The 22,859-nt window shown below is 39.6% G+C and overlaps 1 protein-coding gene and 1 long non-coding RNA gene across 10 annotated transcripts in view; one reads left to right on the forward strand and one right to left on the reverse strand.

Moving 5' to 3' along the window:
• Tenm2 (teneurin transmembrane protein 2) overlaps window positions 1–22,859 on the reverse strand; it is a 1,136,292-nt gene that overhangs the window by 778,873 nt on the left and 334,560 nt on the right.
• LOC120095253 (uncharacterized) lies at window positions 10–22,830 on the forward strand. The gene is made up of 5 exons (XR_005490631.2): window positions 10–141; window positions 9,935–10,150; window positions 13,500–14,182; window positions 15,791–15,891; window positions 22,504–22,830. It is a non-coding gene; the product is annotated as an uncharacterized LOC120095253 (long non-coding RNA).

Consider the following 22,859-nt stretch of genomic DNA (forward strand, 5'->3'; position numbering starts at 1 on the left):
TCCTGTGTCCTAACACCCATGGTCTATTGGTGCTGATCTAGAAAAAAGTGCATTCTTACGTATGTTCTTTTGCACATAAAGTGCTACCTTATGTTCCTGATAAAGGAAAGAAAACATCAAATATCCTCTCCATTGATACAGGTAAAGAGTGATCTGCTCTGCATTGGGTGAAGGAGCCTTCCTAGGGCCCACTGTATTCACCATCTGACTTCTGCACCCTATAATGTCAATCCCTGTACGGGGGAAGTTGATGTGTTTATGATTGTCTGTACATGCAAAATTGGCCTGTTAATTGTCTTTGAATGTCATTGCGCCTGTCTCTGGAGAACCCACTGTTTTTTGAATTTATCTAACTTGTTCCTGTCTCTTTCTTACAACAATTATGCTTCTCTCAAGCCATTAATCTCTCACATCTGGTAAGCTTCAGTTAGTCTCAAGAATGCTACCAAACCCTACAGTATGGATAGTCAGAATCTGAAATTACCTGGAGTAAAAATTTCTGTGAGCTGAACAGATAAAACAGCTGGTAACACGGTAGAATCACACTACTAGACAAAGATTAACTTCTTCATTAGAGTAGTAATGTGTTCACTCCTGCTTTTCATCGTCCATTCGTTCCTGTGACGTAGTGTCAGGGCTCTGATGTATCTCTGAGATATAATTAAGGCAATCACACACAAATACCCCTCCCCTTAAGTTGTATGACTTTGAATACAATCTTGATGGTTGCCCATCTAAGTATGGTAATGAGAAAACAGAGCTCAGGACTACGTCTCCTGTAAACATTAAGTAAAATACCTAAACCACCTACAAAAGGCTACTTGCCGAAAGGTAACCTCAGCACCTTTAATGGATAAAGCAACTGCAGTTCATTTCAGAAGTGTTAAGTGCATAAGTTACATAATCTATAATTGATGGATTTGAAAGCTGAATGGTCTCAAAAATAAAAGGATTTCTCTAAAACCCTAGCCCAAGGCAAAAGGCGTAGACACTTACGCGCTTGGAAGTCTGTAGAATATTTTAAAGCACATTTATTCAGTGGTGTTGGGAAACTGACTTTGTCTTTGTTGGTGTTTTACAGAGGCATTTATTTTTAGTTATACAGCTGAAACTCTCCAGTCCAATGAACTGTGGCTGTCTGTGGTGTATTCAGGAAGAGAGTGGGGGAAAAAAAGAAAAAGAGAAAAAAAACATGCTTTGCCATTAGTTCTAAAAATATCACTGACATGTCAGGGTCATCATCTCTGTGTTAAGGACTGGAGTGAGTTAGAGATCCGAGCTCATGTCTCTCACACTCAGCACCTTCAGTGCAAAAGGAAATTCTAAAAGACCTTTAATGTTTTTTAAATTAAGTACACATTCCAATTCAAAATCTAAAACCAAGCATACTTATAAGGAAGTTATTGCTGAAAAAAAATGGTGGGCGATGGCTTAGATTTCAACTATTCTTGGGAAATGAAACTGGTATTATAAAAATCTATGGTGGATTGCACAATGCTATATATTGCAGATAGAGGGTTAATATGTTATGGAGCCATACCATTCACACAAGAAATACTCAATACTCAATATGTATCTCTTGGAGAGCCACAGTGCTGGTAATCCATGCTAAATTTGACTCTAGAGTCTTCAACACGGGATGAAGTTTCTTTAGTATCTGCAATTTTGACAGGACAGCATCTATATCCGTAGCTTCTTTCATTTGAAATATTTACACAAAAAGTGGGAGAGAGCAACGTACTCCCTCTTCTGTTTTTCTTGTTTACTGATATGACAGAAACCCAAGGTGTTTGCATTTAGTCACGTTTGTTTGTGCACACAGGAAAACACAGAGTGCTCTGGGGTCCTAGCCGTTTATGAAATATCAACAATCACATACTAGCACCAATAGTATAAACCTTGAAGATATTATGCTTTGTGATATAAGAGAGACATAGAGGTGTAGAGATATGTGACTCATACATGATATTTGAAATACCTAGAACAGTAAAAATTACAAAAGAGAGAGTGCAGAAGGAACGGCGACTGAGGTCATGGGTAGGGAGCTAGGCTCAAAGTGTTCAGGGCATCAGTGCTCCAAGACAAAAAGTTCTAGAGAGGGAGGATGTTCATGTTAATACAGTAAACATGTAACCAGCCCTGAATGATACATTTCATAAGGTAGTTGGAATAGTAAAGTTCATATATATTTTATTCAAATATGAATATACTGGTATTTTTAATGTAAAGGGCATTTCATAGGTTATAGAAGATTCTTGAAATAGAATGCTTGCCTTTGAATCCTGGCTCAAACTATCACCCACAATAGGCTACTTGCCCAGGACTAAGGTACCTAAGTACTAAGTTACCTGCCACTGTCCTTTCCTCTTTACCTTAAGGTTCCTAGCATTTGCTTCATGGAGTTACTACAAGAACGAAACGGCTGAGTGCACAACGGGAAGGCAACTGGTTTGTAACAACCAGAGTATGTTGCTTTTACTGTTATTATAATTACAAGTTCTCCACTTTACTACAGATATAACCGTGCTGAGAAATCTCCAATTATACATGTCAGCTTTATCAGTTTAGATGAGGTGGAGAGATCCTTTCACTTGACAGTTTTGAAAACATTCACGGTCGTGACCAAAATACTAGATGCTCTCACAGTAAACGAGGAAAAAAGTATGGTGTATCATTTTCGCTTTTTACTGAGATAAACAACATTTTAAAAAATAATTGAAGAGGCTGGAAATGTCAAAGATCACAACAAGGGACCTTTGAGACTTGAACTTACAACGTTGGTAAGGCAAACGCCATCAGTAAAATGCTATGTGAGCTACAAAGATATAAAGGTGCAAAAATAAATAATAAGTAAGTAAATAAATAAATAAATAAATAAATCTTTTTTTTTCAGTGATGGTGTTTGAAAATGCCTGCTGCTCTAGGCATATATATGTCTTGTAAATATTTTGCCTATATTTCTCGAGAAGTGGCAACTTTTGCATTGGGCTAGGGTCTACAAAAGCTTTAGAACAAATGCTTATTTACTTAACAGAAAGAGAAGGAGGACTTGGCACATATTTCTTGCTATATTTGGTGTGAAGTAGGTTGTTTTCCAAGTTGCTGCAGACTGGGCTCTTTTCAATAGCACCCAACCATTTTTGTACAAGTCAAGGGGAGGCACAAAACAGCCTTCAAGCACAGGAGGCTAATAAACGCGAATTATGTAAATCTTACCAGCCTTCACCTATGTATCACGGCTTTATACCGTTTAGAGGGATCTGCATGCTGCTACCTGAATCACTTGCTAAAGGTTCCAAGGCTCTCAATTTCCTTTGAAGTGAAGGTGATATCAAAGAGGACGGAAGAGAGCCTTTCAAGATGGCTGGGAGGCTGAGGAGAGAAGAAGTCATCAAAATAAGTTTTACATTTTCGCCTACGGTAAGGAAGGCCTTTGAGAAGCAGCCACCTGCTTTAAACTCTAACTAGAAATGACAGAGAGGACTAAGGAGCGCTCCTTCTGGTGCCTTGCTGTGGTGACATGGCTTTCCCTGGGAGCAGCCTGAGTTCAACGCCACAGTGTCCCTTCGGAAACACAGCGTGACTTATGAATGTGGATATTCCAGGACTGGAGAACACGTACCTTTAATACTATCTGCAAGAACCCGATGAACAGATGGCAGCTTACCACAAATAATTATACGAAATGAAAATTAGACGGATGAAACCTAAAATGCGATGCTTTTTATATTAAGTCAAAATCAGAAATAGATAAGCTCATTTATGTAACTAATAAGTTGAAAGCAGAACATCCATCTTGTGTGGAAAGAAATACTCTGAAATGGAAATTAATATCCCAGTGTACAAACTCTTTGAAGCACAGTTGCCTCTATCTAGCCTACATTTGCTCTGAAATGGATGTTTTACTAACTTGCGCCAGTGAAAACTTCTGAAATCAAGGCAGGGGAGTCAGGAGGCATGGGCACGTCCTTGTGTGTATCCACAGCGATAAGAAATGGATTTAATGAAAATCATAGGCAGGGAAATAATTGAGGTTGGGCTTAAGTTCATTTCCATCAGCACTTATTAGGCACCAGCTGCGTACAAATTTTTGTTACGGAATGAAAAGAGAAAGGTCGGTGTCTAATTGCAGGATTATGTTAAATGACTTAAAGAATTAAATCTTCTGCACTCCCCAGAATGTTCACTACCATTTGGAGTCCCGGTCTGATTAAAATGTAAACCAGCATCAGGCCCATGGTCACCTCTTCCAAATTCACATCCTATTCCAAATAGCCAACTGCGATGCTGGATTTGCCAACACAGAGAGAACACTTACGCCTCTTCGTAACAGAAATTGGGGGAGCATCTCCTCAAGAGGTTAGCGCTCCCACAAAATTTAGGATACAATAGTACAACTCAAAGTAACTCATGAGAAAAATGAATGGAGTCCGTTGAAGTTCATTGAGAATTCATGATTCATTGCTCTTTCCCACCTCTAAAGGACAATAAATTGGTGCCCTTTTATTATTTTCCTACCAGAGACTTTCTGGATTATTTCAGGAGAATCTATGAAGTTGATTCGCAATAAGTGTCTGTTGGAGGTCAAGGTGCGGCTAAGAGCAGCCGGGTATCTTTACAGAAAATGTCAGGGCTGTTGCATACCAACAAGCTTGCAAACTATCATCACCCTCCAACGGTCTCTTGGGTCAATGACAACTTAAAAGCTATATAAACCCAGAGAGATTTGGGGGAAGCAGAGGACGGCCTCTAACAGCAGAAGTCATGCGAACGTGAATTATGAAAGATAACTGGGACAGCAGATCCAGTTAACTTCTTTATCAACTAAAATTAATGTACTGACAAATTAAAAGCAACAGCGAATTACATGCATTCTCTGTATCTGGCACAGACATCACTTGGAAAAAAAATAAAAGGAAGATGTATAATGAAATGTTTTAATGTAATGTTCCCAAGAGGTACATATGAAAAATATACACATCATCAGCACCCAGGGGCCAAGAGAGGCCTGTGACACTTAGAAATGAAGCATTTCAAAACACAGACCTTTTCAGGAAATTTTATTTATTTATTTTTATTTTTATTTTTATTTTTATTTTTATTTTTATTTATTTATTTATTTATTTATTTATTTATTTATTTTGGTTTGGATTGAGATGAGGCACCTGTTATAAAGAAGAGCTGTATTTTCATTTTAAAGTTCAGAATCTAACCCAGAGTAATGTACTATGTGTTTTGTGTTTAACTACTTAAAAATGCCTTTGTTCTAGTCTTGACTCAGGGGACAAGAGACTGTGTAAGAGGGCGTGGTTTTGATCTCTCAAAAGAAGTGATTTAAATGAATGGATCTACCCTCCGCTTGGAAGAAGGATATTAAGATAGGACAAAGAGATAAAGACAGATAAAGGTGGGCTTCAGAATAATCAGAGAGGAACCTACAGACCATTTGTGATCATGTATTACTGTCCTACACACCTCTACCATTGAACACTGACAGACTCCTGTTTTGGGGAGAAATAATGAACTTGACTTACACAAAAGCTCACCACTCACTCCCTTGCTTCCTTGCATCTACAGCATGATGTCCTCAAACAAAGGGAGCTTTCTTCAAGAAAACTCAGTGTGCCATCCTGGACACCAACCTCCTGCTTGACTGGCCAGTGCCATTGTGGTTTAAAAGTGAACAGCACCTATAGTCAGGCCAATGGGAACATCAGTTCAGTTTCTAGGACAGTAGCACTTGGGTCTGATGTTATCAGCCAGAACTCCCAAAGAAGTCTGAGGTAACCTAGAAGCTAATAGGAGAAGAGTATCAATAGTTGCTTGAATGGGAGGATCATGAAGCAGGTAAAGAAGGGAGGGAAGAAAGGAGGTAGGAAAAAAGGCTACAGAAATGATGTTTTCCAAGGACCAGCATATATTGGGAGCTTCATAAATATCTGAAATTCTAGATCCACAGGACAACCACTTCTGACCTCTGTGCATATGTACACACACACACACACACACACACACACACACACACACACACACCTACGAGAGAGAGAGAGAGAGAGAGAGAGAGAGAGAGAGAGAGAGAGAGAGAGAGAGAGAGAGTTTCTAGTACCATTGTTTGCAGAACCCTCTGCTGAGCTAAGTCTGAATTCATCCATTCCCGGATCTTCATAACTGTATCAGTCAACACATTCTCTCCCACACTTCTGTTGCTCTGAATGGCAGACTACCTCACTTAAAGCAGTAAGTGCCCAGGGTGCTACATTTATACAAGTTAGAGGACAAGTAGAATGCCCGTTGGAAGGGAAAAACATTCTCTCCTTCCCCTCTTTCTAAGAGGAAGTTCTGTTTTTACATTACGGAGGAATGACTGAAGGGCATTGCACTGACTCCTCAGCCATTCCATGAATATACCTTTCTTGGCGCTCCCCTGTGACCCTGTAATACGATTATACACATTGATGATTTATAAGAAGTGAAAATTCAATTGGAATGATTCAAAGTGACTTTGATAAACTGCAATCTGGGGGACATGCGTATTCTTGAAATACACATTTTCATTGATTACCTCTGTCCCTAAGCACCAGAAAGATGGCAAATTATAAAGCTTAAAACCCTTTCAGACAGAGATGAAGGAATGCTTTAAAGCGTATTAGTAACTGGTTGGAGCATGACTTAACTAGCGAGCATTCCAAGATGAGACAGATTTCGAACATACCCAAACAGCCATTTCTCTTTGGAAATTTACACAGAGGAAAATTGAATGCCTCAGTGAGTGGGCAGCTTAACTGGGGTTTGATGTTTTCACATTGGTTCAATTTATTCATCATAACTCCAAGTCCCTAAATTATCTGATGCTGAATTAAGAAACTACATGGACTCTGGGGCATTTTCTATCTCTGGCATATCCACTGCGTGAGACTCAAAAGGACGTACTACATACTTCTAAATAACTTTTGCCTCTTAGAAATGAAGAAACTGGGCAATGAAAATAGTTCATTTTACCCAAAGGTGCAGGAAGAGTTAATGACAGAGTCATCCAAACCTTCTTGCCTTTCATGTTGATAATGAGATTCAGGGGTGCTCCGAATGCTATGTTGTATCACCAAGGGGAAAAGATGTGTCCCCTCTTACCTTTCTCATATGATGGTGAGCTTAACCCATCATCCTTCAGTTAGAAAGGATGGAAGATAAGTGCAAGGTGTATTTTTCTGAGCCAGAAGGACTGGGCTATTTCAGGAAAAATAGTGCATTAGAAAGAGTACTTTTGAGGTTCTACATGAACTGGAAACCTTTTTTAAATGCTTTTTTTTTTTAAATCACTTAAGCTGCTGTTCCCAGCTTTTGTTTTATTCAGATACACAGGAAATAGAGTCCTGTGAAGGTTGCTGCAAAATCCTCTCACATGGCCTCTGCGATGTTCTCAAATTCTCATCTCTTCCCCTTGTGCTCCCAAGTTCTACCTCAATCTGTGGAAATCCTACAGGATGTCTCCAAAGTCCATCTTCCCATTCAGCAACTCACTCTGCTGAGGTCTATTTGTATTTCCATGATGGCCGTCCACTGACAGCAGCAACCTGAACATATTTATCTGAGAACTGGATTTTTAAAAAGCTAGCGAAGAGGTGTTGGGATCATCCTGCGATGCTGTGGCACACACAGGAAGTCCATTTGAAGCTAGGGGTGGGTTGACCCCCTCCTTTCCAGTTCTGCCACACCCTCACTGTACAGCAGGCATTCTGTTGCAGTAGAGAAGCATAGATTTCATGTCCTTCTTAGCCAATGCGTGGCTCTAGCCCCCCTGGAAGGTCTATGGCTTTCCGGTTTCATTAACACAAGAATAAGTTGGACACTAATTTCCTCATAATTCTGACAATTGTTTGAAGAAACCTAGATTCTCTCTCAGGAGTTTCAAATGGCAGGAGAGCCATTGTAGAATCTCCCCCCTCAGTACCTTCTAGTCTAAAGCACTTTTGCCCTTCGGCATTTCATGCAAACACTTCAGAAAATTTTAGCAGACTCAAGCACATAACTAACAGGAGCCCATCCTTCCCATTCAGTCAGATAATAAAAATAAGGCAAAAGATGACTTTATAAGACAAAACAACATCATTAGAGTTTACCTTCCAAAAAAAAAAAGTACGTAGATAAGGCCTTGCGATCTGCTGTCATTTTTTAAAAGCCACACAAAATCCAAAACTCTTCTCCAAAGGCTTTGAGGAAAACTGCATTGACTGTGCCCTCAGTAGCACGAGGGGGTGTGCAACACAGAGCACGCACCTCTGAGACAGAAAATGTCATCTTAGAGGCCCCAGATATGTGTGAAAACGCCACAGAAAACACAAGACAGGACTGGTACTGGGATCTGAACTAGCCTTTCCAGAATTTCTTATTTAAATCAGGAATCTAATTTCAGTGACCAACACCACGCAGATGGTGCAAACAGTAAGAAGCATAACCTGAAAGCTGGGGACCCAGGCATGGGGACTGCAAAGACAAAGACCCTGTGTAACGCTCCTCTCCTCACTTTACTGGCGCCACACTGTCTAGTCATATAAAGCTGCAATTGCAACCATGCAGTGTGTGCAGAGGGCTCATTACAGGGTCCTCCTGAGGAATCTTGTGTCTGAGTCCTATGGGGAGCCTCTGACCATCTTGGGGTCAAGATATTGTCACTTCAATATGAGAAGCGACACATCAGCTTACCTCCTCAGGGAAAACAAAACTTGTTTAAATATGGCGTGTGCAGGTAAATACCTCGGCTACCAAGAACATATTTATTTTATTGACACCCTCTATAGAAGAGAAACAACACTTCATAAAACCATTCAGTGACTCATTTTAGGATAGAAAAGTAGAAACCTATAACAATGTTTAAGAGTGATTTTTTTTTTACAACAAAGACAGGAGACTGTATAATATTAAGAACTACCACATTAACAACGGATATTCACACATTAAGGACTCAGAGCAGTGAAATATGATATGATATGAATAGCAACATCCCAGGGGGAAACATCCTTAGCTTTTGACTATTAAGCCATACCACCTAGGAAGGTATCTGATTTAGCACGGAATCAGAGTTGTGAGTATTAAAATGAGTTAGTGCTAACTGAGGCTAAGGGTGAAGGTGAGAACATGTACTCTGGTTTGGCCTGAACCTTCCCAAAAAACCAAGGTCAATGGGGGCCCCTTCAGTTTATCTCTTCCTTATATGTCCCCATGTGTTGTTTCTTAAGACTACCCAACAGTATCCATGGACCTCCAAATACAGGCACCCACATATGGGAAAGCTAAACAGTATGTTTGCACTTCTAATCTTGCTTTCTATATTCATCCATCATGAATTCAAAGCATTGTTGCTTAAGCAACAAAGAAAGCGCACAGTGCTTGGAGTCACAGAACCAGGACATTAGGCAAAGCCCTTGCCCTCATGGAGCCTGCAGTCTTACAGAGGAGAGGACCTTACAGACACAAAAAACAAAGGCAGCACGTTCAGAAAAATCTCAGGAATAAGAAAAATGTGGTTGCATGTGGTAAGGGCTGTAATGGAAGATGAGAACCCCTGTGGCCTGTCTGTTCAGTGGCTCTCAGAGTGTACTTCAGCAAAATCCCAGAAGAGGGAGAAATCAACTATAAAAGTTCCCAAACTATCATGAACTTGCCTCACTCAGAATTGCTTTTCCCACTCTCCCTCCTTCTTGATCCATCACTCCACCATGTTCTTCTCTCCGTCCCTCCCCCAACCTTCTTCATTCCCCTCACCCATCCATTCATTCACTTGCCAATTCTGCATGTGGCTAGCATGATATTTGCTCTTATAATGACTCTGCTTCTGCCCAGTATGCACTTGAACTCAGAGGATACTAAGCTCCAAAAGTGTAAGACTATATTAAGTCAACCAGTGAGCTTACCAACCTGCCTGTCTATCTACCTACAGGCTTTGAACGCTCACACAGCAGCTATAACCAGGACCAAGGACAGCTGTCATGACAACCTTGGAGATAACCTTCACTCCTGCTGAGACATGGTGTCTGCCACCACACCTGGGAGCCTGGGAGCCACCCACCCACCTTCACCTCTTGCTGGCCAAAAATCCTCATTACCATGTTGTCAGCAATCCGGTCTGTTAACCCCTTGAGTGCCGGGCTATTAGGTAGGATCTGCTCATTAGCACACCAGGGTTTCAATTCGCTGTTGCCAGAATACCAGGCTGCATTTTCTCCTCCAGTACCACGGCTAAGTACTTTGGGCAAAGAACTGAGCGAAGAGTACACCTCCCTGTGACATTTTGCTTCTCACAGCTAAACTGGCCACACCACGGTATTGCTCTGTGAAACTGCTTTTGGAATTCGAAATTTTCCACTACCCCGCCCTTTTATAAGAGTCCACCCTGAAAACATAAATGCAACAGTGTGTACGTAATTAGGCCCAGATATAATTGCTGTCAAAATAACCAGGTGACACAAGCTCCTTAAGAGCTTCGTGGTCTTGACTTCCCTCAGTATTTTTGCATTGTTCTGTAATCCTCACAAGAACTTGGCTTAGTAAATCTTCTTCTAACCATCCTTCGGCTGTCATGGAAACTCAGGCCCAAGTTTACCATCACGCGCTGTAAAGCGATATTACTGAAATTAAGGAATTCTAGTTTCTATTTATTTGAGCATGTAAACTTTTCCTGGAATGTTTTTTTTTTCACGAAACCAGTTTCTTTGATAATAAATGCTTTTAATTTTCATTCTAACATGGTATATATTGCTCCCTGGTGCTATGTGTTGGCTGACAGCATCAGCGTTTACACATCCCTAATCAAATTTTATCTAACAAAAAGCTGAACTAAGCTTATTTGTTTTCCTATTTATAGTGGCACGTGCTTACATAACATATGAGATAGCAAGATTTTCTTTCTTTCTTTCTTTCTTTCTTTCTTTCTTTTTTAAAAAAAAATGGATCCAAATCTTAAAATGCATCCATTATGTTTAGTTTAAATAAAAGCTATGTTCTCTCATTAAGCAAGAATATTAAAAACAATTGGAGACAGACAGAATCTTATTGCTTTTTCCCAACCAGTATAATCACAGTGTTCAGCCACAATAAACCAGAACAGCATGCGGAAATGTATTGCTCATGGGGAAAATTGTCTTCTACCACCCGCCCCATTTGCACAATTACCCTGGCACTAAGTCGCCTCTTACATGCACGGTGTCTCTGGTCACACTAGTAAAGTAATGAGTCATTTCAGTGCATCCAATGAGGGCAGGGGTGGGGGGCATGCCATTGGGCTGCATATAAGCGGTGATTTCGTTGTATCAATAATTCTGACTGCCACTGGGACCCACTGTAGCTGAAACAGATGTTTCATGTTGATAAGTACGGACTGGGAAAGGACTTTTTATCCCGGCGTTCATTTTTCTCTATTTCCACTTCCCATACCTGGCAGCAGTTCCCCCAGTACAGCTGTCTCTTGCAAGCCAATCTGTTCAATTCAGGCTTCTAGGTCTCATTTCATAAATCAAACTCAGCCCGGACAAGCCCATGATCTCAGAGTACCCTTTCTGCTTTCCTCTGTGGGAACGCCTCTGTCTCGGTAAGAGATGCTGGGCCAAATGTGCTTAAATTAGTGCACTGTCACAATTCATTAAGAAAGACAGCATGGGTAGGGGATCTTTTTCTTTTTTTCTTTCTTCTTTTTTTTTTTGTATCTAATATTAACTGTTTCCTAGAAAGAGGCACATAGTGGCATTTTATACAAGGCATTCACCTTCAAATGAAGCTTTTGGGAGAGAGCCCAGAATTTCCATAGGGAAGTCATACCATGCGATGTGAGTAGGGTCATGGCTAACCTTCCCCATTTGTAGAGAACTTCTCACTCCCTTTGACTGAGAAGGTAACTTTACTGGCCCATTCTCAATTAAGTTGCTGGCTCCTGTCCAAGTTACAATAACTTGGTGACTTCACAAGGATCAAGAAAATTTGTTAAATTCTTGGGGGTGGAGGTAGGTAAAAGCAAATACACAAAAATCCCCCCAAATGCCAGCAAAATTAGCTGCAAGCTATTTTAACATGGAATATAGAATAACTTAAATATATTTCAAACTTGATTAACTACTTCAATGCCATACAGTAGTAACCTAGAGAACTGTCAATCATTAAGTACTTCTTATGGTCCGGGGGGGGGGCGGGTATTTCTAATTATTTACCTTTTCCTCTTACTGCAGACAGACAGACAGACGACAGACAGATAGACAGGGATCACACATGTAAATCTAGATTCTGCATATGAGAGAAAGTACATTCTTGATTACTCCTCTTCTTGTAGGCTTCTCCACCTCTCCTCATATTTCTTCTTAGTCCACTTTATTATTGACAGGTTCAAGTTTATCTTATGTGCATGAAGGAAAACATTTGCTATGCCTTACTCTGCTTTACCTTTGTTAACTATCACCATTGTCACACATTTTCTTGAGAATGACATCCTCATAGCAGCAGGGGGAGGGGTTGTGGGAGGGGGGGAAGGGGGTAACATTTGAAATGTAAATACATAAAATATCCAAGGAAAAGAAAATTTAAAAAAGGATAATTTCTTCATTTAGAAATCCCATCCTCCACCACTTTCTGTCTTTCTTTCGCTCTGTCTCTCTGTCTCTGTCTTTCTCTATGTGTCTCTGTCTCTGTCTCTCGTTTTTGCTCTCTCTCTCTCTCTCTCTCTCTCTCTCTCACACACACACACACACACACACACACACACACCCCACACCATTCCCTTCATACATCCATTCACTGGCAGACATCTAGGGTGATTCTGTGCTTGGGATCCCTTGCTTTTCACACACATTACTCTGTTTATTCCACACAATAACACACAGTGTGGAATTTGATGTTCTCACTTCGTATGGCAGAGAGCGAATGGAGCTTCCTGAGAGGTGGTTGCAGTTAACTTAATGATATAAAGAACACTTTAGACTTAGGTAAAAAAAACAGATTCAAAAATCCACCCACTGTGCCTAAGTCTATCGTATCTAATCTCCAGTAAGTGTGTGTACATGCACCTACCTTTGTGTGTAAAACATTTGATGAGGTAAGTGAGAAGTGAGCGTGCCAGCCATGTGACCAAGACTAGACATCAAACAGGAGTTATCTTTTTGAAATAAGAGATTTACTGCATAGCACTTACAGATTTGAAGAATATCACAATATTGAGGAAAAGAGAGTCCAGGTAAAGGGAAATGGAGGTGAATTTCTGATAGTGATCATTCACTGGTGATGGACAGAAGTCTATCACTTCCATTTGAAACATTGCGAACATTGTCAGAAATTATACCCTTTAATGGACTCAGCTGTGTGGATATAAACTTAATGGTTAATGTGGACGGTAATGCGATTTAATCAATGCTAAAAAGAGGAAATGAGTCAACAGGCCACAGTGTTTACATGTAGGTATCTGCTTGGGTTTGAAGCAGACCAAGAGAGAATTGTGAGTCACTGTGTACTATGTATTTGTCTAGACTGGATGGCTCTCACTCTTCAATGATTGAGAAATGGGTAGGCATTTGTCCAAGATGAAGCCCAAGGTGAGTTCAAGATAAAGATATTTTTTAAAATGCATTTCATTTTTTTAAAAACTGTTTTTTTGCTTCCATTTCAAACTATTATATTTTCCCCCACTTTAAAAATTGTAATTTGGGTCGATGAACAATTACCCAAAGATATGAATCTGAGACTGTGTAGTGTACCAGCTGCCCTTCCATCCCCCCAGACTGTCACCAAAGCAGCAGCTGACAGTGTCCACCCAACCCCAGGGAAGATTAAACATGTCACCACAGCATTGTTATTTACCATGACACCATTTAGCCATGGCAATTAGCATGGACATAGCACCAAGAAGAAACCAGGCCAGGCTGAACAGACTGTGGTCAAAAGTCCTAAAATGAAATGGCTCTGCTCCATTTTCCTTTCTGCTCCATTTGTGATTTCCAGGAGAGAGGTGGTTTGGGCAGCCCTACCATGGAGTGAGCAGCATCCCAGCCAACACCCTGTGTCTTCCAGACCGGAAAGCCTCAGATGAGGGCTGGGAAATCCCCGGACTGGAGACTCTGAAGAGCTAGATGACTTCTGCCTCTGTCATAACCCAGTCTGCGCCCTCTGAGCGTATGATCCAGCCTCTCAGATGGCTACATATGTAGCAGAGGTACAATGTCTTGGCAAATGACCTTGCAGAATTAGTAGAAGGATAACGAATGTGTATTAGGTTTCTCTAAAGTAGCTTTAGATCTTTGTTTCCAATGCTCCTACATTTCTGTCTGGGATAGAACTGCTATATGACTTGAAATTACTTCAAGTTTTGGACAGTACCAACAAAGGCAGTGCAATTTTATTCATCTTTAACTTTCCTACTCAAAGGTAGGCTAGAGCCTAATGTGTTATCTATAATATTATAATGTATAGAATATGTACTGACATTAACCCATATATCTTCAAACCAAATCAACAATTGGCCTCCCAATTTTCCCTAACAATAAAGACTTTAGACAATATAACTTTGAATGCTGCTCTTACATTTTAAGTTAAGACATGTGTAGGCATCAAAAGACTCTTGTGACTAATTCCTCTAGCAGTACTATGATTTCCACGGTTACTGTAAATATAACCAGGTAACAACGATGGAGAACTAGCCTAAGTGCACGCTTAGTGCTCAGTGCCTACCTCTGCCCTGAACATAACATTATTTTACCTAATTTTTCTAAATGGAGAAACTGAAGGCAAGGCCTTTAGAGTGGTCTTTCGACAATCAGTAATTTAAAAAATTGTGCATAATTTGGTTTCTGATTGTGTTTGTGCACAGTAATCTTGTGGCTATTTTATTCTATGATCATTTTTTAATATAACAACTAGCTTTAATATTTGCTCACCTGCTCACCTATCATAAAAGTTTAGTGAGCTTTACCTCGTGCCAAGCATTGAGGCATATGTTGGAAATTGCTCAACATTCCCACCATACTTTCTGGTCACCAGAGTCCCTTACTAATCTATTCTCTGCATAAAATTACTTTAAACAATATTTTAGGAGCTAGTGGAAGTTGCAGATTTGCAGCAAACTATTTTTGGAAGAATATTCTGGTTTTGTTTTATTTATTTTGGTCAGTAACCTGCTTCTTCAAGTTTCTCTCTCTCTCTCTCTCTCTCTCTCTCTCTCTCCACACACACACAAACACAACACACACAACACACACATACACACACACACACAGAGAGAGAGAGAGAGAGAGAGAGAGAGAGAGAGAGAGAGAGAGACCTAGAGAATTTTTTGACTTAGCAAAAATATTGAGACTCTCTTACCTAACACCATAATACCAGTTACCATGAGTTGGAGAAACCCAAAACACAATTATTAAACATTTATATGTCAATGATTATGTTAATGTCTTAATGCTACTTTAAATAAGTCTCTTTGAACTTAATGAATTAACTTACAAAGCTGAAAAGACAGTTGTTTTGAGTAATCTTGTGACAGATTTCTTGCCTCTAATTTAAACACTACACAATTCATAAACCATAATTTAACTGTCTTTTATTTTCAAAGTTAAAGAGTTACTACTTAAAATGAGCATATTTTTATGTTAAAAAAGATATTATCTGAACAATATATTAAGTACAAAAACAAAGATCCTGCTTAAATCAGTATTTCAAGTAAAATATTTTTCAGAAGTTCTTGTGTTATAATGCCATTTCATTATATTTTAGATTTTTAAATTAATTGCATGCATGTTCTCTTTTGCCCACAAATACCTATGTGCAGAATGTGCAGGAGCCAGAAGATTGTGACAGAATCCCTATAACTGGAGTTACAGAAAGACGTGAGCCACCATGAGAGTGCTGGAAACTTGGCCACCATCTTCTGTAAGTGTGGCAAGAACTCTTAACCAGACTAATACCCCATAACATTTCTTTAGAACAAACAAAAATATTTTTATAAAGCTAGGGATTCGTTATTCACAATTCTTTTGCTAAGACACTTGTTACAGATTCTTTGGGAATTCTAATGAAATAAAAACACAGAGTGTCTGCATCTATTCACCAAGTAGGGAATCAGACTTGTAAAATGTAGCCTGCTGCAGATTTCAGACATTATAGATAAGATTGGTAACTCCTTTTGAATGGGATTAATGTGAAACATTGTTTCAACACCCAACTTTGCCCTTAACCTGCATCCCTGATACATAAGTAAAATTTTCTTACTGTCCTGATAAGTCTTTCTTTTTATTTCCACAAACTCTGATTTTGATTTGTTACCCAGATTTAGTAACTAGACACTAACTTAACAACCGTGGCTCAGCCAGCAGCTCTAAGTCCTCCTGGAACCCAGTCGTCACTTCACAGAGACTCATTTCTTGAGTATCATAACTGATGATTTCAAAGCATGGACCAGATGGAGGAAACGTGTTATTGAGAGGTCCTTACCACTCCGAAGACTATTCTACAGAATAATCAGCTGTATCGCCCACCATGTTCTTGAGACAAATAGCCAGTCTTCAGAGGCCATCAATCAGTGTGACCCTCTGTGCACTTTCCAACTTATGTCCACACAGCAACTTCATTTTTAGCTTAGAAGGAATAATGTTTAACAACTTATTCCTGTATAAGCAAACTGAGCAGTGCCAGGGCAGTGACACCTGAATAATTGGGGCAGGGTTCCTGAGTCTTCATAGCTGACCCATGACAAGTTTTACAGGGACACGTACATAAATAGCAGATCTCTTGCACTAATGGGGCTAAGGGTGAGAACACTCATTGACCATCTGAGCACATTATGCGAATTTTCTTCTATGCTGTCTAGTAATCCTGAGAAGAGCCGAACAATGGAAAAATACTGATATCTCTTCAATCTGCACTATAGGTTCTCTACTAAAATTCAAAGGAAATGTGTCACACTCAATTTATAGATTTAAAAAATAGAAGGGAACATTTTAGCTCAAGGAATATGAAATGTATTTCTAGTTACTAATCTAAAATACATACTCATACGCATATGCAGGGATTTTCATCAGTCTTTCTATAGTAAATAAATATTATCACAAGAACAGCAAATGACTAAATATGTTTCATTTATGTTTCATAATATAAATGCTACAAATGGTTAAAAGTAGTGAAGTCTAGTCATACACCACTGATAGATGACGAAATTTAGAATGCAGCATTTGTTAAGGACACAAGTCAGAAAATGGTCAGGCACTGAGAAAGGAGGTTTTTCCAAGTGGATAAAAATGGCTAATATGACCCTGCTTCAAAGAAGCATCCCGTTCCCTTTCTTGCTCGATATAACTAAAAACTTAAAGCCAAAAACCTAAGGCTTAAAAGATTTACTCAGGAGACAAGATGGGCCCGTGGCAGAGAAGGCATTAGATTCTAGGTAAACTCGGCCAGTGAGGGACCAGCTGTGCCCTTTCCCTGAAGCTGAGACAGCCTTCCAGGAGAAAACAATCTAACCTCCTCCATGCCTTAATCCAGCCCCATTGAAGATATCACCAACACTATCTTCCAGATGGGACAAAGGAAATGATTTGGAGGGAGAGCGCTGAGAAACATGCTCATTAGTAAAAGGTATCTTACACCGCTCACCACACAGCATATGACCAGTTGAGATAATACCCCCTTCTCATTTGTACCCAAGAGGAAGGGTTAAGCCCATGCCCCAGGGCTACACATAGCAGCAAGTATCTGCAGATCAAGTAGAGAACAAAATTACTTTGCAATTGATTTTCCTCATTAGAATATGATAAAAGGGGATTTCTGGGGTTCCGTTGATAGAAAAGCCGGGAAAAAATAGCTAAATAAACCCAAATTACATTTAATGAGGCACAGGGTGATAATGCATGCAAGGTGTCTGATGAGTCGCTTCCAAAGGCATCCAGCAGTTGAGCTGGGTGGCAATTTTACTTAAAAACCAGAGAAGTGAAGGAGTCCCAAGGACAGAAAATTACTATCAGTTTTGGCTGGCATAGAGACAGGCCATGGGCAGTAGCAAAAACTATATTTCCTTTGGGTATTATTTCATTTCACTAAAACTAGAGTTTTACCTTTTAGCATATAGACAGCATTATAGGGAAAAGTGCCTATAGGTAGACTAGAATAAAAGTTAATATCCAGGTAAATGTTAGATTAATACCTATGAAAACCAAAGGGCAATTAACTCCCCATGAATAAGAGCAGTCCTGGAGAGATTCTATGCGTGGGTGAACATGTAAGAATTTCCAAATCAGCTTGCTCCCCATTACCTGTAGGAGTAGAGTGGGAAACAATATCTCTTGGGTCATTATCTTGCTGAGAGGTTGGGGAGGGGAATGAAATATCAGTTGGGAACCTCCAAATTCTGGTCAGGAAAAGCTAGCTGGAGTTCTGCTGGTGATCATGACTAATTATAAATGACCAATAACAATCCTGCTGCTCTAATGAACAGAACTTCAGGCTTACGTGGACTTCTGGTTTGATACCTAAGTCCACTGTTGGTGCTCTACATACTGGAAGACTAACAAGAAAATTAAGGCCATACAGGAGAACAAAAATGGAAAGTCTCAAAAGCAGAGTAAGAGAAGGCAAGTTGATAAGGGAGACTGAAGATGTAGCAGTTGGAACTGGGCTTCACTACTCTACATTTTGATTGGTTATGGCTTTCTGTAATGGTCTCCATCTGTTGGAAAGAGAGGTTTCCTTGATGAGGGGTGAGAGCTACACTTCACTGTGAGTGTAAAGATACATATTTATAACATAGTTAGGAATTTAGTTGATTTAGTAAAGTGGCAGTTGTAGGTTCTCCTGCAAGGTCTATGGCGTGGCTAGCCCTGGGCAGTTGGCTAGGTTCCCAGTCAAAGGTGTAGTTCTTTCTTTTTGAGTGGTCCGTAAGGCCAGTCAGAGAACTGTTGGTTGCTGCCAAGGTACGTGTGCCACTACTGCACCCTTAGGATTAGTGTGCCATGCTGGCTGCTGTTGGAGTTCACAGGAATCACAGCTAGCTTGGACTCTTGATTCTTATCATCTTTGGAAATGTACATGGTTCCTTCTGGTATCATAAAAGTTAGTCTTCGGGGAGGAGGCTTTCAGTTCAGGTCCAAAAGAGGGAGTCTAGTATTAGGTTTCGTTAGATAGCTTGTAGCTCTTATGGGGGCATTGTCAGACTCATTTAACTACACAGGTACACACACACACACACACACACACACACACACGCATGCACACACATGCGCGCACACACATGCGCACACACACATGCGCACACACACATATACACATACACACATATATACACAATACAAGCAACATTATACAGCTTGAGCAAGTTGCATTTTTATATTTATGAATATAACAACAAACAAAGCAAAAGAAGTCTAAAAGAAAGCAAGGGGGTATACAGTATATGAGGGGTCATAGGAAGGGGGAAATGACCCGGGACGCCATTTCCTGTGGTTAGAGGAAGGAATGGCGCCAAGTGATGTTTGCCATTTCTCCATTAAAGCCATTGTTCCAGTTTTACATTTCACTCAGCATTGAAATTTTTATCTTGGGAAACTCATTGTATTATGGAAATGCTATTCAATAACAGAAAACCATTTATTCTCATTAAATTGTTATAAGTAGAATGATCTCAATATATTATTGAAGAGACATAAAATTATGGCCATGTTATCTATGGTTATCTCATTAAAACAGGATCCAGTTATAACCTATAAAGGGATGGGCAGACAATTTTTAAATAAAATCTATTTTCTAAAAATCAATTATGTCTGAAAACATCAGGCTGTAGACACTAGGGGGAGGTTTGTGCCACCATGCACATCAGGACATTTTTCAAGCTTATAAGAGATGGTCAAAGCATACATTCAATCACCTAAGGCTTGCATACTAAAACTGATTTTTCAATTAGAAGCAACAAATTACACAAAAGTGTACTATCTTTTAAACATGGCCTCAGAAGTGATTCAAAATTTAACACTTTTCAAGAAAAGCATAGTTAGTGCTTCAGAGTTATTAGATAAGACCATGCATGTGTAACACCTGTGAATTATTCTTGACTTAGTCTAAGAATAGGGGGACTAGAAAAAAGGACATGTTATAATTATTTCTGTACACTCCAGAATTTCTCCATGCCAGTCTAGTCTGCATTCACACATAATCTTAATCTGTTCACGTATGTTAGAAACTTGGTGTAATAATAATTGTTATTGCATTTGTCGTTGTCGTTGTCATCATCATCATCATCATCATCATCATCATCATCATCATCAATTCCAGATTTCAGAGGAAGCAATCATTCTAGAAAGGATGGTAGGTTTCTACTCTTACAATAAGCAGAGAAAAGAAGCAAATTGGGCTGTGGTGTCTGACATTGAACCACAAATTAGTAAGAAACCTAAAGTCACTCATGTTTTAAGCACACGTTTGGTATTCATCTCCAAAAATTACACACCATCTCTTCCAGGTCTTAGCACCAAGGGAAGAGAAATTCCCCTTGTCTCTAGAGCAATAATTCATCATTGCCAAAATACTCACAGCCGCTATTTCACCAAGATGCCTTATATCCTACCCTCTTAACCTCTCCTGATGATCGGCTTCAGACTCACTCTCTCACACGGTCCACAGGTAATCCTTTGGCTGATGTCCTTACCTTACATGGAAGCGTGAAAACAATTATCCAGGCTTCACTGAACAGCATACTTGAATAGTTGCCCACACACAGTGCTGCTGTTTCATAGACAACTGGTTCATTCTGCATATATCTAAAGAAACTATGGTATACTAGACTGGGAGCCCAGAGAGGTCAGAGGGCAACAAACGGTCTGAGAGATGTAAAGGGCATAAACAAAAATAAAAGATGAACAACTTGAGGATTCATGCATGGTGAAGAACATGGCACATGCATGCTGAAGAACATGGCTCATGCATGCTAAAGAACATGGCTCATGAATGCTGAAGAACATGGTTCATGCATACTGAAGAACATGGCCATGCATGCTGAAGAACATGGCTTATTCATGCTGAAGAACATGGCTCATGCATGCTGAAGAACATAGTTCATGCATACTGAAGAACATGGCCATGCATGCTGAAGAACATGTCTCATGCATGCTGAAGAACATGGCACATGCATGTTGAAAACATGGCTCATGCATGCTGAAGAATGTGGCACATGCATACTGAAGAACATGGCTCATGCATGCTGAAGAACATGTCTCATGCATGCTGAAGAACATGGCTCATGCATGCTGAAGAACATGTCTCATGCATGCTGAAGAATATAGAACATGCGTGCTGAAGAACATGTCTCATGCATGCTGAAGAACATGTCTCATGCATGCTGAAGAACATGGCACATGCATGCTGAAGAACATGACACATGCATACTGAAGAACATGGCTTATGCATGGTGAAGAACATGGCTTATGCATGCTGAAGAACATGGCTCATGCATGCTGAAGAACATGGCTCATGCGTGCTGAAGAACATGGCTCATGCATACTGAAGAACATGGCACATGCATGCTGAAGAACATGGCTCATGCATACTGAAGAACATGGCACATGCATGCTGAAGAACATGTCTCATGCATGCTGAAGAACATGGCTCATGCATGCTGAAGAACATGTCTCATGCATGCTGAAGAATATAGAACATGCGTGCTGAAGAACATGTCTCATGCATGCTGAAGAACATGTCTCATGCATGCTGAAGAACATGGCACATGCATGCTGAAGAACATGACACATGCATACTGAAGAACATGGCTTATGCATGGTGAAGAACATGGCTTATGCATGCTGAAGAACATGGCTCATGCATGCTGAAGAACATGGCTCATGCGTGCTGAAGAACATGGCTCATGCATGCTGAAGAATGTGGCACATGCATACTGAAGAACATGGCTCATGCATGCTGAAGAGCATGTCTCCTTGCAGATGGAATACAGATTATTTCTTTCTAGTGAAACTATATTTGGAAAGATAAAAATAAATTATTAATACTATTAATTATCAGGTAGGCAGAGATAGGCTAAATCCAGGCTGTATTTTCCTATCAAATATTAAGTAAGTACTAGTAAACGGCATGCATGAAGACACAGGAGATGCTTTGTCTGTTGGGATTTTGCACAGTTAAGTGTTTTCAAAGGTCTAAATATAGTATAGCCCAAACCTCTTGACGATCCCTTTTCCCAATGAAAACAACAACGACAACAGAAACAAAACAAAAACAAAAACGGGTAAAGGGTACATTAGAAAACTATTCGAGAATTGTACATTTAAGAAAAGAGTCGGGTGATGAGTATATGTGGTGCATGCAGAATTCATGTAGATTAATATACTTTCACATTAAGTTGCTGGCAAGTTCTTTTGAGGAAAGCGGTCCTAGCTGCTGTTCTGATTTTTTATTTTTTGATAATGGGGTCATTATGGTATAAGTAGTTTATTCTTCAAATTAATCAAAATGTGGATCTATAGCTTTATATTGTTTCTTTTTCCACAGAGAGAAGAAACTCATGAAATGAGAATTAAAGGGAAATATCCTGGCAGCAGTAAATACTATTGATAATTTTTAAAAATACATTTGAATATATGTTCTCATGTTATAAACATTATCAACTTTGTTACCATACTTACGTGAATATAGTGTTCTATCAAATAGTTATAAAATCTTCATTGTAATAAATCCAGGTAAAACTCAAGGGTACCACAATGTTGCTAATTTTAAAATAAATCTTACTTGTATCTTTCTAATTGTTGGATGAAGCTTACAAGTTGGATAATCAAAGTACAATTCACTTTTGAGGTTACATCTAAAATAGGAAATAATTAGTTATTTAATAATAACTTGGCTCTGGT

Source organism: Rattus norvegicus, chromosome 10, assembly GCF_036323735.1.
Source record: "Rattus norvegicus strain BN/NHsdMcwi chromosome 10, GRCr8, whole genome shotgun sequence".
Taxonomy (NCBI): Eukaryota; Metazoa; Chordata; class Mammalia; order Rodentia; family Muridae; genus Rattus; species Rattus norvegicus.